Here is a 14323-nt window from a genome sequence, read left to right as displayed (position 1 = left end):
CGCCCGTAACCCCGCGCGCCCGCTAAGGCCCCTGGCCAATGACAGCCGGGGCCCACGCACAGAACGGTTCAAAAAAAGGATTAAAAATAATAATAATAAAATAATAATAAATTTAATTAATTAATTAAGTTAATTAATCTTATTTAATTAATCTAATTAACCTATTAGTTTAATTAGACAGTAATTAGTTTAACCTAAACCCTAATTAACCTAACAGTGTATGACAGGTGGGTCCCACTGGGCCCACACGTCAGTTTGACCAGTCAACACCTCTGTTGACTGCTGACGTCATGATGACGTCAGCAAACACTGTTCTGGATAATGTTGATTTAAATTAATTAAATAAATTCTAGAAAATGATTAAATCTTTAGAAAATCATATAAAATAATCCTTATCTCGGATGAAAATACTTTCTACATGAAAGTTGCTCAGAACGATGAGACGAATCCGGATACGCAGCCCGTTCGTCCGCCACACATCCCTAGCATAGCAAACTCGCAACTTTTCCCCTCCGATTCATCTGTCCGAAAACGCGAAATCCCGGGAATACTTTCCCGGATGTTTCCCCCTTCGCCGGTATCACTTACTACCGCGTTAGGGCTTACCTAGCACCGCGTATTGCCTCGTTATGTTTTGTGATGCTTTGTTTGCTCCGTATTTACTGTTTCTTCCCCCCTCTTCTTCTCCGGTAGACCCCGAGACCGGCGCTGAGACCACGACTACGTCACCGACGACCCTTCTCCCTGTACAACAGAGCTTCCAGGCAAGCCCCCCCTTGATCACCAGATATCGCCTATTCTTCTCTATACTGCTTGCATTAGAGTAGTGTAGCATGTTACTGCTTTCGGTTAACCCTATTCTGTTGCATAGCCTCTCATTGTTGCTACAGTTGTTACCCTTACCTGCTATCCTACTGCTTAGAATAGGATGCTAGCTTATTCCATCAGTGGCCCTACATTCTTGTCCGTCTGCCATGCTACTACTGGGCCGTGATCACTGCGGGAGGTGATCACGGGTATATAATATATACTTTATATACATGACACATGTGGTGACTAAAGTCGGGTCGGCTCGTTGAGTACCCGCAAGTGATTCTGATGAGGGGGCTGAAAGGACAGGTGGCTCCATCCTGGTAGAGGTGGGCCTGGGTTCCTGACGGCCCCTGACTGTTACTTTGTGGCGGAGCGACAGGGAGGTTGAGACCACCTAGGAGAGAGGTGGGCCTGGCCCTGGTCGGCGTTCGCGGATACTTAACACGCTTAACAAGATCTTGGTATTTGATCTGAGTCTGGCCATTTGGTCTATACGCACTAACCAACTACACGGGAACAGTTATGGGCACTCGACGTCGTGATATCAGCCAAAGCTCTTCTTGACGTCAGCGACGGAGCGGCGCGCGCCGGATTGGACTGGAACGCCTGCTAGGCTAGGTCTGCTTCCGGCCGCGCACGCAACGTGCAGGTGTGCAATGGGCGATGGGCCCAGACCCCTGCGCGCATAGGATTTAGACCAGCGTGTTGACCTCTCTGTTGAGCCTAGGTGGGGCTGCGACGTGTTGATCTTCCGCGGCCGGGCATGACCCAGAAAAGTGTGTCCGGCCAAATGGGATCGAGCGTGTTGGGTTATGTGGTGCACCCCTGCAGGGAAGTTTATCTATTCGAATAGCCGTGTCCCTCGGTAAAAGGACGACCCGGAGTTTTACCTTGACCTTATGACAACTAGAACTGGATACTTAATAAAACACACCCTTCCAAGTGCCAGATACAACCCGGTGATCGCTCTCTAACAGGGCGACGAGGAGGGGATCGCTGGGTAGGATTATGCTATACGATGTTACTTGGTGAACTTACCATCTACTCTCTCCTACATGCTGCAAGATGGAGGTGGCCAGAAGCGTAGTCTTCGACAAGATTAGCTATCCCCCTCTTATTCTGGCATTCTGCAGTTCAGTCCACCGATATGGCCCTTTACACATATACCCATGCATATGTAGTGTAGCTCCTTGCTTGCGAGTACTTTGGATGAGTACTCACGGTTGCTTTTCTCCCTCTTTTCCCCCTTTCCATTCTACCTGGTTGTCGCAACCAGATGCTGGAGTCCAGGACCTAGAGATCCCGAGGATGATTCTACATGGAGTTCGGCTTCGAGGAGTAGTTAGGAGGTCCCAGGCAGGAGGCCTTTCCTTTTCGATCGTTGTTACTTTTGTGCTAGCCTTCTTAAGTCAAACTTGTTTAACTTATGTCTGTACTCAGATATTGTTGCTTCCGCTGACTCGTCTATGATCGAGCACTTGTATTCGAGCCCTCGAGGCCCCTGGCTTGTATTATGATGCTTGTATGACTTATTTATGTTTTAGAGTTGTGTTGTGATATCTTCCCGTGAGTCCCTGATCTTGATCGTACACGTTTGCGTGCATGATTAGTGTACGGTCAAATCGGGGGCGTCACAAGTTGGTATCAGAGCCAACTGCCTGTAGGAATCCCCCTTTCCAACTCCTTGGCCGAAGTCGAGTCTAGTCATTGGAAAAGTTTTTACTAACATGGTTGTGTGTCTTACGGGCCCACGTCGCCATTGGGTGGTACTAGGATCTTTTACTCCTCGACCTTTACTCTGGGACTCTGGTCCCTCTCCTATTCGGGTTAAATGAATTTTGCTAAATCTAACATTAGGATCTCGTTATCACTTTCACCCGGAGAGCCCCTTATTACTGATGATCGTCTGCTGCACGTGAAGAACCTGAAGATACTCTCCGCTGATAACCCGAGAACTTCTGTTCATCGCTTTTACAATTCCCTTGATAAACTCCTATGGATAACCACGTATACTCGCCATTCATACAATGTTTCCCAGTTGATCTTGTTATTACAAGATACCCCAAAATTCTCTCTGTTGTTCCGAGAATCCTTTGAGCTTACTACCTTGCTGTTCTTTGTCACCTGAATACCCCTACGGATAATTCTCGCACTTACCGAGTATCCGCTCATCCCCAGTTGATTCAAGTATTTCACAAAAGTGTTCAAAATACCATTCGATCTTCCGAAAATCCTCAGGAGCCTTTTTGCTCTTGAAATTCTTGCTTACTTGCATTATGATTAATCTTAAGTCTCGTAATCTTATTGGCATCTCTTGTCATTATCATTTTGAGTCCGTTGATTCAATTTGTTGTGAATGCTCGCAATCCTCAATCAGAGCCTAGAATTCATCCTTCTGGCTCGGACGTCATTTTGAACATGAGCTGGTTGTCGACCAATCAAATTGCCACCGTTTGTGCCTCTAAGTCTATTCAACTTACTTGTCTTTTGATCAGAGCATCTGCTTTTGATCCCCCAATTTGGAAATCATAATTCCTTGCATTTAAGGTCTCGAATTATCCAGATTTTTCTATAATCCGATGCCTTGGCATTATTTCTTCTTCTGGCTGAACATATATACTCAAATCAGTTTCTTTGCGGTCCGCCAGATCCTTTGGTGGATTATTATCCGACCGTTCCTGCATATTCTCAAAACATTGAGTTCTTCCCCTGATACACCATGCCTTTGGTAAATTGTATCCTCTGTTTTCTCAACCATGCTCTGTTTTTGAGCTGGTGGTATTTACTATTGAAGCTTGTGGTATATGTTTCCACGATACCCTGACGGGTTGAACCTATGCCTTCCTTAATATGTGTGAACTCGAAAGTTTTCACGAGTCATACTCATCTGGTATTTCACCAGGTAAAACTTTCAACACTAATGCCTTTATCAAGGCGAGAAGTGAATGAAAGGTTATGCATTAAAGAAGTGGGAGTCAACCTTGAACTTTGTGTTCATGCCCATGGACACGATGTAAATCTTATCATGGAAGCTTCTCGTAAAATAGTTACCCCCTTGTTATAAGTTCTAGTATCTGTGGTTTGATCATTTAAAAATGTGGTTCTGACCATACTATTCCCCTTGATTCAATTTCTCAGACAAGTTAAACCACTTGTCCTCTGCAGATCATTGCACCTGTCCAACCTTTACTTTAATCGATCGTCGAGTATTACCCCCTGGTATCTCGAGATAAACACAAAACATCATAACTTCTTATGAGTTCTTCATCAAGTACTACATTCTCACTTATTCCAATTTTTCACGGGCTCTCAGTTATTAAACACTCAAAGACACCGATAACTGAACCGAGTCCGCACTACGGTTCAACAACTTTAGTAATCTTCTTTACTTACGAGTTTGTACCCAAACACGTCATTCCTAGCCTGATTGGCTATATCATTATCGTGCTAAATTTTAACTGTGCTACCAGGTCCTTCTTCCCGAAGCACAAATTGCGATGGTGAGCTAATCTTACAATCGATCTTCCTCGTCATATCACTTCTCCTTGAACAGCAAACTTGATTTCGAGTTTGTGTCCTAACCGTGGTTCCAATAACCTTTCGCTTTCATCATTCCTTTGACTTGATGTCATCGTCGATCAATTACATCTTCTTGAAAACCTCTCGACAAATTTGTCGTGATCATTGTCAACAATTTGACTTCTTCCAAGTTGTGTGTCGAAATTCAGGATGAGAAATACCATCCTTGCCCCTCGATGAATTGTGTTATCATCAACAACATTCTTGCCTCCCCCAACACAAACTTGTTCATATTTTGTGTTGTATCTTGATTTCCCTGCTATCCAACTTATGTTATGTTCTACCGTGGAGTATTACCATCTTTGATGTCAAGAATGTCGTGAGCATTACTCCACCTCTTAAGAATTCTTGGTACAATGATACTTCTCACCATCACCATTCTTTCTTGGTCCCCGTGTTGTTTCTAAATGAAATACCGACAAATGGTCTGTGATGTGTAAATTCTAAACATCTAGCAACCCTATTGCTTTGAAGTTATTGGTCTATAGTTTCATTCTACGTCTATGGCTTAATGAATCATCATTCAGACATTGATCGTGCTACCTAGCCCATATTTCGGGTGCACATTTCAACCAATGTTTAACTGTGTATGTTTTCCTCGAGCATACATCATTAAGTCATTCGATCTAGCTAACGTTATCTCCTTGTTCACATAGTTGTGGAAATCCATCTTTTTGGAAATCTCGATGAGTTCTCGCTGAGTCCATCAGCCACCTCCTCATCCTCTCCTTAGTTTAATGATGAACTCTCATTTCGGAACTCACTCCCATAGTTCATTCCCTGAGTCTGAGGTATCCTGACACCAATTAGATCTGAATCTCAGTCAGATATGATGGTTAGAACATTTTCCAAGAGTCTTAACATTGGTCTTTATATCACCCGGTAAGGTGATGTCATGCCTAGCACACATGACCGGAGGACCTAGTGTTATAGTTTCCTTCTTAACAAGGTTAACCATTTTTTCGTGAGGAAATTGAATGCCTTGTTTAATAAGTTCATCCTGATGGATCCTTTGTGTATCCAAAGTCTGACCTTTGCTTGAAGACCTTATCAATGCTATCTCGAAGCATGTCTGTGGTGCTTTGATTTTCAACCAGAACATTGAAGCCCAATGCTAAATGTTACTTGCTCAATTATCCAAACACCATTGCATGGGTAATGTCATGAAATTTCTCTCCCCTTTCCTAAAGAGTTTTCTACATTATATCCTGCCAAGGATATCATGCTCTGCTTGTCCTTGGGAAGGATATACCCCTGATATATGTGTTTAAACACATTTTCCCTTCCATTGTTTGGTTTAACCTTTCTTGTGATCTATATGATCTAAGCAGTAATATTCTCCTGCTTATGTATATACCTCGGTGTACAATTCTGTCAGCAAGACCCTGTTACTATTGTTGATGACATTTCGGTAGCCACCGATGGACGAGAACCTTGCCTATTGGCCCGCCTCGTTCAACGAGCAGGAAAATGGTTCTCTTCGTCCCTCGCCCTTGGTATCGATGTTGTTGCCGACATAACTGACAGGCTACCCTCTGACACGCCTTACTATCGTGACCGTGCAAGATGTCGGCCCCTTCCTACTTTCAACCACATGGTGGGCCCATAACCCATGGCTCCACAGGATCGAAACCTGACTCTCCTGTACGCCCCCTGTTCCCAAAGTTATTCCTCGCGCGTGGCCTCATATGTAATTCACGGGCCACCGTCCCAAGTGATCTATTCTAGTAACAGAAGCAATACTCAATCTCATTGCTCTGGACCCCTTTCGCGTGTTGTTTCAGACATCGAAAGATTGCCTATCCGTTTGAAACTTCTCATGGTACCTTCTTACTTTTCTCTCGATAACTTCTTAAGTTTCACTTCGAGAGATACTTATGCTTCTCCCCCTGAGTTAACCGTCCGATGATCAATTTTGTTAGAATCCGGCCTTATAGAGTTTTCCCCCCTCTTATCCTTTCGTAAGTCCGGTGAAGATCCTGAAGGAAGGACGACAATTTCAACATGATGCATTGAGGCATAGGAGTGAAGACATCAATGCTATGGATCGACCTCTTCGAGGAGAGCAACCAAAGACGAGAAGATCCGTTAGACTTTCGTAACCAGAACTTCCCCCCATACACCCCTCTTAAATCTCGGGACAACATTTCTTGTAGTGGAGGAGAATTATGACGCCCGGGTAATTAAGCTACAGAAACCCCCTCGTAATGATGCCACATCACCTCGGTTACTATTGTTAAACTCGCGTTGATTAGGAACCGATTCAAATTCAAATTCAAAATCAAGGCAAACAACAAAAATTTCAAATGTGAAAACTAAAATGTTCGGGTTGTGACAAATGTTGCATAGGTAGATATGGTGAAGAACCCATATTTAAATAAAATGTTTAAATGCACTCTAGTAAATAAAACAGTGGCTAAAACAAATATTTAAATGATTTTACAATATTAAACAAATACAAACAAACTTATTTGCCTATCAAACTAAAGGTGATAGTAGCCTAAATTAATAGGATTTTTAGATGCAATTCTTGTATTTTAAAACTAGTTTTGTTTTGAAATGAATTAAAACAGAAAATAAAATAAGTAAAGAAAAGAAAACACAAAAAACAGAAAACAAAAGAACAAAAAAAAGAACCCCCCGGGCTTCGGCCCAGCAGGCCACAGGCCCAGCCGGTCGACCCCCAACTTCACTTAACCCCCCACGCCCCCGAAACCCTAACCCCCACGCACCCACTCCCCCCCACTCGTCCCACTCCTCCCCCTCCCCCGATCCAGATCGGATCGGGGCTCGTAGCGGCAACCGCCGCCCCGCGCCAGGGCGCCGCCGCCCGGAGCCCGCGCCACCTCGCCGGCCTGCACCTCGTCAACGCGTCGCCGTCGTCTCCGTCTCCTCCCCGCGCCCCACTGCCCCCGACCCTACGACCCCGCCGTGAGCACCGCTCCTTCTCCTCTGCCCCGCTTCGCCGCACGCGCATTCGGCCGCCCTCACCGCTGGCCTCCCGCAGCCAATGCCGCTCGCCCGCGCGCGTGTCGCGCCATCCGCTCCTCGCGCGTGGCCGCCTCTGCTTCCCCTCGACGCGCCGTCGCCCGTGCCGTTCGGCCGCTCCGGCCGCGCCCCTGCCGCCCGCTCGTGCCGCCTAGCAGCCCCGCTCGCGTGCTGCCCCGCGCCCGCATGGCCACTCACCGGCCCCGCTGCGCCACGCCGTCACCCCCTGCTGCCTGCGCCGCCGCCCGCCTCGCGCACGCACTCGCCTCCCGCGCACGCGCTCGCACCGCGCGCTCCCCCCCCCCCCCCCGCGCGCTCGGGCTTCCCCGCTGCTCGCCTCGGGCCTCTTTCGCGGCACCTCCCCTGGTCGCCGCCCGGCTCCCCTGCGCCCGCCGCGTTTGCTCCGGCCGGCCATGCCCGCCGGGCCATGCCGACTCCGCCCACCGTTGCCACGGCTCGCCCCCACCGCGCCTTGCCGGCGCGCGCTGGTGCGTCCCCTCGCCCGTGGCCCCAGGCATGGGCGCCCACGGCCACGCCCGTAACCCCGCGCGCCCGCTAAGGCCCCTAGCCCAATGACAGCCGGGGCCCACGCACAGAACGGTTCAAAAAAAGGATTAAAAAATAATAATAAATTTAATTAATTAATTAACTAAATTAATTAAGTTAATTAATCCTATTTAATTAATCTAATTAACCTATTAGTTTAATTAGACAGTAATTAGTTTAACCTAAACCCTAATTAACCTAACAGTGTATGACAGGTGGGTCCCACTGGGCCCACACGTCAGTTTGACCAGTCAACACCTCTGTTGACTGCTGACGTCATGATGACGTCAGCAAACACTGTTCTGGATAATGTTGATTTAAATTAATTAAATAAATTCTAGAAAATGATTAAATCTTTAGAAAATCATATAAAATAATATGTATCTCGGATGAAAATACTTTCTACATGAAAGTTGCTCAGAACGACGAGACGAATCCGGATACGCAGCCCGTTTGCCCGCCACACATCCCTAGAATAGCAAATTCGCAACTTTTCCCCTCCAATTCATCTGTCCGAAAACGCGAAACCCCGGGAATACTTTCCCAGATGTTTCCCCCTTCGCTGGTATCACTTACTACCGTGTTAGGGCTTACCTAGCACCACGTATTGCCTCGTTATGTTTTGTGATGCTTTGTTTGCTCCGTATTTACTGTTTCTTCCCCCCTCTTCTTCTCCGGTAGACCCCGAGACCGGCGCTGAGACCACCGAGTACGACTACGTCACCGACGACCCTTCTCCCTGTACAACAGAGCTTCCAGGCAAGTCCCCCCTTGATCACCAGATATCGCCTATTCTTCTCTATACTGCTTGCATTAGAGTAGTGTACCATGTTACTGCTTTCGGTTAACCCTATTCTATTGCATAGCCTCTCATTGTTGCTACAGTTGTTACCCTTACCTGCTATCCTACTGCTTAGAATAGGATGCTAGTTTATTCCATCAGTGGCCCTACATTCTTGTCCGTCTGCCATGCTACTACTGGGCCGTGATCACTGCGGGAGGTGATCACGGGTATATACTATATACTTCATATACATGACACATGTGGTGACTAAAGTCGGGTCGGCTCGTTGAGTACCCGCAAGTGATTCTGATCAGGGGGCTGAAAGGACAGGTGGCTCCATCCCGGTAGAGGTGGGGCTGGGTTCCTGACGGCCCCCGACTGTTACTGTGTGGCGGAGCGACAGGGCAGGTTGAGACCACCTAGGAGAGAGGTGGGCCTGGCCCTGGTCGGCGTTCGCGGATACTTAACACGCTTAACGAGATCTTGGTATTTGATCTGAGTCTGGCCATTTGGTCTATACGCACTAACCAACTACGCGGGAACAGTTATGGGCACTCGACGTCGTGATATCAGCCGAAGCTCTTCTTGACGTCAGCGACGGAGCAGCGCGCGCCGGATTGGACTGGAACGCCTGCTAGGCTAGGTCTGCTTCCGGCCGCGCACGCAACGTGCAGGTGTGCAATGGGCGATGGGCCCAGACCCCTGCGCGCATAGGATTTAGACGGCGTGTTGACCTCTCTGTTGAGCCTAGGTGGGGCTATGACGTGTTGATCTTCCGCGGCCGGGCATGACCCAGAAAAGTGTGTCCGGCCAAATGGGATCGAGCGTGTTGGGTTATGTGGTGCACCCCTGCAGGGAAGTTTATCTATTCGAATAGCCGTGTCCCTCGGTAAAAGGACGACCCGGAGTTGTACCTTGACCTTATGACAACTAGAACTGGATACTTAATAAAACACACCCTTCCAAGTGCCAGATACAACCCGGTGATCGCTCCCTAACAGGGCGACGAGGAGGGGATCGCCGGGTAGGATTATGCTATACGATGTTACTTGGTGAACTTACCATCTACTCTCTCCTACATGCTGCAAGATGGAGGTGGCCAGAAGCGTAGTCTTCGACAGGATTAGCTATCCCCCTCTTATTCTGGCATTCTGCAGTTCAGTCCACCGATATGGCCCTTTACACATATACCCATGCATATGTAGTGTAGCTCCTTGCTTGCGAGTACTTTGGATGAGTACTCACGGTTGCTTTTCTCCCTCTTTTCCCCCTTTCCATTCTACCTGGTTGTCGCAACCAGATGCTGGAGTCCAGGAGCTAGAGATCCCGAGGATGATTCTACATGGAGTTCAGCTTCGAGGAGTAGTTAGGAGGTCCCAGGCAGGAGGCCTTGCCTTTTCGATCGTTGTTACTTTTGTGCTAGCCTTCTTAAGGCAAACTTGTTTAACTTATGTCTGTACTCAGATATTGTTGCTTCCGCTGACTCGTCTATGATCGAGCACTTGTATTCGAGCCCTCGAGGCCCCTGGCTTGTATTATGATGCTTGTATGACTTATTTATGTTTTAGAGTTGTGTTGTGATATCTTCCCGTGAGTCCCTGATCTTGATCGTACACGTTTGCGTGCATGATTAGTGTACGGTCAAATCGGGGGCGTCACAATTTAGTTGATTCCTGAGACCCTGACTAGTCCTTCTATAGATATAGTTCAGTGTTTAGGATGCTGTACGACAATTATATACTTCTAGTTGCTGCTTGCTGCCACCAAGGAATTGCAGAAGTTCAAAGAGTACTGCATGACAAATTCAAAAGGCATTGTATGGCAAGTTCAGAATTTTTGTTTCGTGAGAAGTGTGATTTTTGGACAGTGTTTTGTATGATTCGTTTGTTCAACTTCAGAACTTGGAGATATTAAGTCTACTTGTTTCTATGATGAACATAGTTGTTATTAAACGCCCAACTGGTGCATGGAATTGAGGCAATTGATGCACTGGTTTGTGCTTTGCTCATTCCATTGCTGCATTGTTTTGTGCTTGGGAATAGAGTAGGTTTAGCAGTCTAACATGTATTCTATCATCGATTCATAACAAAGAAAATGTACATGATAGTTTGATGAAAAATTGATTTGAATTTGAAGCAATGGTCAGTTCAAATTAAAAACAATGATCAGTTCGAATTAAAGAAAATGGTCGGTTTGAATTAAAAACAGAATAATATGTTTCTAGAATCAGAAAAATATTTTGTTGCTATCGGTGATGACAGGGTGGTGTACATAGAGTTGGAGGTCGGCAAGTCGTGCAAGGCCACGGGATTTGAACTACAGAAAAAATTATATCAGCCCAATGACAGAAAAACATCAGTTCAAAAATATATATGCAGGAGGCTGGGAGCAAAAAAAATAGCTGGCTATATAAAAAAATAGTAGCTAGGCAAAAAGAAGTTTGTATCAGTTCAGACTTTCCTGCACCGAAGGATAGAGGCCCTTGTCCCGTACGTTCAGGTTTGCATCAATGCTCCAGCCAACTCCATTATCTACTCAGTAAATGCTCCACTGCTAAATCCATTTGAAGTTTTGTTGGGTTTGGTGACTCCTCTCCCTTTCCCTTTTCATGTAATGCATTTAGGAAAAGTTCAACTATAGGTAAAGAAGATTCTCACCATAGAAATATTGATCTAGAGCTCTTGATTCTCACCATAGAAATATTGATCTAGAGCTCTTTAGTTTGACAGTTTTTCAATTCGTGTGGAGCTTGTCAGTTCGACAATTTTTCATTCCGTGTGGAGCTAGTCATTGTTTTAGGTTGCGTCTAGTTGTACCAAATGCTTGCACTTCTCTTAATTGAGAGTACGCTTGAGTTTCCTATTCCTTCTAATCTTAATAAAGTGAATTGTTTTGGAGCTGGACTGAACCAGGTTATCTTGATAGGAGTCTAGTGTTAGTTACTAAATTCTAGTCAGAGTAGTGTAATCAAAGGAATGTAGATAACTTGTGTCCTGGTATCACTTGTACAATTGCGTTGTTGTGTTGAACACTTGTACTCACATATTATTATGCTGCGATGCTAGTTCTGAACATTTTGTTATGTATGTCACATGCAGGTTTCTCCCCATTCTTCTCGTCTTCATACTATGCCTTTCATACCTTTATATATATATATATATATATATATAAAAGCTCAGTCTGAAACTACAGATTTGCCCAGAGCCTTGACCTAGGACATTCTGAATAAAACTTCAAAGAAGTATGAAATGCACTGTAGTATATAAAGCCTTGTTCATCATTGGATTTTGATACTAGAATCTAGAGTAAGAAATCAAGATTGTAATATGTAGGCGCAAGAACATGACTCCCTACTTGAAATGAGTACTCTTTTGTTTCAGCTAATACTTCTTACTCTGAATTCCGAAAATGGATGCACGTAAGTACAACTTAGTAGACTACTACTAGTACATCAGTATGTAAAGGACGATGTAATTACCACAGCCTCAATGATTATAGTATTTGGGATGCTCATCATTTTTCACATCCATCTCTACTGAATTATGTTAGTCTTTTTCAGTTCATCTTTGGAATTTCAGTCCATTTTCTTTTTGCAGGATGCGTCAAAAAATAAAATAAAAGGCAGTAGCTCAAATAGATGAATATTGGAAGTCCATTGCTATCTTGAGGTCTGTTACCCTTCAACTTATATACATATATGCTCAGTTATTGTTGTGTAACATAGAGTTACCGTGTACGTTCATGCTCCTTCACTTGTGTATATTCAGTTCAACATTTGGTGATTCTTCAGGTCCCCTTAGCCGGCACTTTCAGTTCATCTTGCAGGTGATGGGGCTCCCCTTCAGTTCATCTTGCAGGTGTTTTGGGCAGTACAAAATACATCACCATAGTTAGTACAGCGAGGATGACTTGGTAGTCGCTGGGATTCCCTACAGTGGCCAAATCCCGCTGCCGCTCGTGATCTCCGCCTCCATCAGCTCCACCTCGCCGTAGCAATCAGTCCAGAGGAGGAGGTGTAGCTGGTCCACCCGGTCCACCCGGTTTTTCTTTCAACATTTTCTTTGTGATGCATGCTCACTGATGGATCAGCAACTATTTATTGATATGGAGATGCGCCCCTGCTTTTTTTTCTAGAAAAACATGATGCCTTTGCATACTTCAAAGTTGCTGCTTCCTCCCACAAGTCAATTGCGCAAGTTCAGTGGGTGTCATCGAGCATGTTCAGAAGTATGCCCTTTGTGCAAAAGTGTGAATTTTTGTCAGTATTTTGTATATTTTATTTGGCAGAGGCTTCATGTGATCTTGTGGAGCTTTATAAAATGTACTGTCATTACACTTTTAAGGCCCTATGGTTCATTATATCATACATGTGTGGCCATTCAGTATGTATTACATGATCAGTTCTTGAAAAAGAAGAACACATACATAGTTCGCTCAAAAATAATGATCAGTTCGATAGTGCTCTCTCCTGCCTATATTGGTTGATGTCCACAAATGGACAAACAATTGTGTCAGAAATATTCTATTATTACTGGCATATAAGTACAAAAAAAAGTTGAAGATGAGGTCCTACATAGGCTTTGGAAAAATGCTAAAAAACACAAAATTCAAAAAAGTCAAGTTCAAGTGGTAAAATAAGAGAAGTCCAGAACATCATCGCAAAACAAAGTTGAGTTCAAAAAAAAAGAAACACGCAATGTTTTATTTTTGTTAAAAGTATTATTCAGTTCAACTATATAAACCATGCAAGTTCGGGGATGCAAATACCGTAAACTGTTGAAAAGCTATGAGGAAAATCGTACCGAAAAAACAGAGTATAGTCTAGTATGTTAAAACACGCTCAGTACAAAACCATATGGACATCAGTTCAATTACTCTTTTGTCGGAACCTTTCAAAATTACTCTCCGAAGAATACACCAGTACAAACGCACACGTAGATCAGTACAATTACTTTTTTTCTGATGGAAAAACAACACGAGGGTCTCACCGTAATCCAAATTACTCTTCAACGGTTGCAAATTTGAGAAAACGTTCAACATGACTAAGTTTCGTATTTTCGATATCTTTCTAACGGTATATTATTTGCCTCATTACGAAAAACTTTAAAAAAATCGTGTTCGAAATCAAATTTGACCGTATTCGAATTCGTTTTTAAATCTCTAGGAATTAGAAAAACATTTCAATACAAAAAAGGTTGCGGATTTTGCATGGCTTTCCAATGCCGTATCATTTGCGTCAATCCGACAAACCGTTTGCAAAAAATTGCGAAAATACATTTTACCCATAATTTCACTGCTTTTCAAATTACTTTTAAATCGTATAGAATTAGAAAAAAATAGATATATGGAAGATGCGGATTTTCACCAGCTTTCCAACGCCATCTTATTTGCTCAATTCCGACAAACCTTTTGAAAATTGAGGCCAAAATACGATTTGCATTTTCGGTTTTGAAAAAACGGTTTTATCAAAACTGCTCTTAAGCCGTGATGATTTTGCAAAAAATTCCTATATATTTGTAATGTAGATGTCAAGAGCTTTCCAACGATATATTACACGCCCCATTCCGATGAAAACACGATCAGTTCGACGAGATGAAAATCATCAGTACAACC

This window comes from Aegilops tauschii, chromosome 6 (genome assembly GCF_002575655.3).
Source record: "Aegilops tauschii subsp. strangulata cultivar AL8/78 chromosome 6, Aet v6.0, whole genome shotgun sequence".
NCBI lineage: Eukaryota > Viridiplantae > Streptophyta > Magnoliopsida > Poales > Poaceae > Aegilops > Aegilops tauschii.
This window is presented reverse-complemented; position numbering follows the sequence as displayed.